Below are 2,500 nucleotides of genomic sequence, written 5' to 3'. Positions count from 1 at the left end.
GACAAAATGCAAAGAGACTTGCAACTCGACTTGGACTTCAACATCAATGACTCGTGACTTCACTTGGACTTGAGCCGTTTGACTTGATAAGACTTGCTCCTTTCCCCAAAACACAAAGATTAAAAAGTATGTTATTAAGGAGCGCTCTGTATCTTTCATCGTGTTTGTGTGCGTCTGTGTGTGTGTGTGCAGCGCCGCCGCTCCAAAACGCGCACTACGCGCTATGCGTCGGGCACCAAGTCCTGAGGGGGCACCAAAAAAAGGCAACTGAAAAATTATCATAGTTATTATAATTATCTAGCCGTGCGTTTAGTTGTATCATAAGTCCGGCTTCAGCCGACAAAGGACACAAGAGCAGGTCATGCGCTCGGGACAGCACACCCGTTTATTCTCCGTTCATTTTAAAACTTCACTCATCACAGCACCCACTTCCTTTAAAACCCCCTTTCAAAATAAGAGTCACTACCAACAACCCACTTAAAACCGGAAATACAAATCAACCCTCAACAATAACGTCATTAAATAAATTAGCTTACAATTATAATGCCGATATTATTTCAGTATAGAAATATTAGGTACCTTTTAGCCATGTATATCACAAAAAAGGCAGAACAAGAGATATATTAAATTGCTCAAAAAAAGTTAAAGAAGATTGACTATTCTTGTTTGTACTTATTGATGATTATTTAATGTAATCATAGAGGAGTTATGCTTAGGGCACCAAAATGGCTCGCAGCGGCACTGGGTGGAATCATACTACGTCCCCATCGTGCACAAATGACTGACAGACTTTTGGCCAATTTGGTCTTTTGCAAATGCAATTCAGCATAGGGCCCTGACATATAAAAAGCACAACCCTGTTCATTGTTATGTTCAAGTATTTGTTATGTTTCTCACATGTACACACACACACAGACAATATGAGGTAAGATAAATGAGATGAGATAAACACAGGAAAGGACAGAAACTGCTGTGGAACTAGTTAAAATGCAAAATACAATGTTAGCACTTTTGTACAAATAATTACAGTTGCACTTGTTTTTTCAAATGTGTTCATTCTGTAGGAGTGGTTTAAAATGAAGAATATTCTTGCAAAATATGAGTTAAATGTTAAAAATTTTAATAGTGCAATAGGGAAGTGCAATGTTGGCACAATTTTTTTCTGTAATTTCAATTGCACTTGTTTTAATAAATAAATAAATACAGATTTTAAAATCATACATGATCTGTGTAAATATATTATTACTCAGTGATCAAAAGGACTCGAAAAGACTCGAAACTCAAACTGCAGGACTTGGACTTGACTTGAGACTTGTCAGTCTTGACTTTGGACTTGACTCGGGACTTGCCTGTCTTGACTTGGGACTTGACTCGGCACTTGAGGGCAAAGACTTGAGACTTACTTGGGACTTGCAAAAAAATGACTTGGTCCCACCTCTGAAAAATAAGGTTCAGAGGGTGGACTAATTCGCTTACAGCCATACCAAACTGAATGCGCCCGATCTCGTCTGATCTCGGAAGCTAAGCAGGGTCGGGCCTGGTTAGTACTTGGATGGGAGACTTCCTGGGAATACCAGCTGCTGTAAGCTTTTTTCCACTTTTACCTGACGTATTTACATGTATAAATAAGGTTCAGAGGGTGGACTCATTCGCTTACGGCCACACCAACCTGAATACTCCCAGTCTCGTCTGATCTCGGAAGCTAAGCAGGGTCGGGCCTGGTTGGTACTTGAATGGGAGACTGCCTGTGAATACCAGGTGCTGTAAGCTTTTTTCCACTTTTACCTGACGTATTTACATGTATAAATAAGGTTCAGAGGGTGGACTCATTCGCTTACGGCCACACCAACCTGAATACGCCCGGTCTCGTCTGATCTCGGAAGCTAAGCAGGGTCGGGCCTGGTTTGAACATAGATGTGAGACTGCCTGGGAATACCAGGTGCTGTAAGCTTTTACCTGACGTATAAACAAGGTTCAGAGGGTGGACTCATTTGCTTACGGCCACACCAACCTGAATGCGCCCGATCTCGGAAGCTAAGCAGGGTCGGGCCTGGTTAGTACATGGATGGGAGACTGCCTGGGAATACCAGGTGCTGTAAGCTTTTTTCCAATTTTACCTGACGTATTTACATGTATAAATAAGGTTCAGAGGGTGGACTCATTCGCTTACGGCCACACCAACCTGAATACGCCCGATCTCGTCTGATCTCGGAAGCTAAGCAGGGTCGGGCCTGGTTAGTACTTGGATGGGAGACTGCCTGGGAATACCAGGTGCTGTAAGCTTTTTTCCACTTTTACCTGACGTATATACATGTATAAAAAAGGTTCAGAGGGTGGACTCATTCGCTTACGGCCACACCAACCTGAATACGCCCGGTCTCGTCTGATCTCGGAAGCTAAGCAGAGTCAGGCCTGGTTAGTACTTGAATTGGAGACTGCCTGGGAATACCAGGTGCTGTAAGCTTTTTTCCACTCTTACCTGACGTATTTACATGTATAA

The 2,500-nt window shown here is 42.6% G+C and overlaps 2 non-coding genes and 4 pseudogenes across 2 annotated transcripts; all 6 read left to right on the top strand.

Moving 5' to 3' along the window:
* Nucleotides 1–1,470: 1,470 nt before the first annotated feature.
* On the top strand, nt 1,471–1,589 carry LOC133934609 (5S ribosomal RNA). Its single transcript, XR_009912785.1, has one exon. It is a non-coding gene; the product is annotated as a 5S ribosomal RNA (ribosomal RNA).
* A 62-nt stretch (nt 1,590–1,651) lies between these two features.
* LOC133940924 (5S ribosomal RNA) lies at nt 1,652–1,770 on the top strand (annotated as a pseudogene).
* Nucleotides 1,771–1,832: 62 nt separating this feature from the next.
* Nucleotides 1,833–1,951, top strand: LOC133943363 (5S ribosomal RNA; annotated as a pseudogene).
* Nucleotides 1,952–1,993: 42 nt separating this feature from the next.
* LOC133942414 (5S ribosomal RNA) lies at nt 1,994–2,102 on the top strand (annotated as a pseudogene).
* A 62-nt stretch (nt 2,103–2,164) lies between these two features.
* Nucleotides 2,165–2,283, top strand: LOC133939255 (5S ribosomal RNA). Its single transcript, XR_009915529.1, has one exon. It is a non-coding gene; the product is annotated as a 5S ribosomal RNA (ribosomal RNA).
* A 62-nt stretch (nt 2,284–2,345) lies between these two features.
* LOC133940991 (5S ribosomal RNA) lies at nt 2,346–2,464 on the top strand (annotated as a pseudogene).
* Nucleotides 2,465–2,500: the final 36 nt, after the last annotated feature.

Source organism: Platichthys flesus, chromosome 22, assembly GCF_949316205.1.
Source record: "Platichthys flesus chromosome 22, fPlaFle2.1, whole genome shotgun sequence".
Taxonomy (NCBI): Eukaryota; Metazoa; Chordata; class Actinopteri; order Pleuronectiformes; family Pleuronectidae; genus Platichthys; species Platichthys flesus.
Note: the sequence above shows the minus strand (reverse complement) of the source record. Positions and strands in the feature narration are given on the sequence as shown.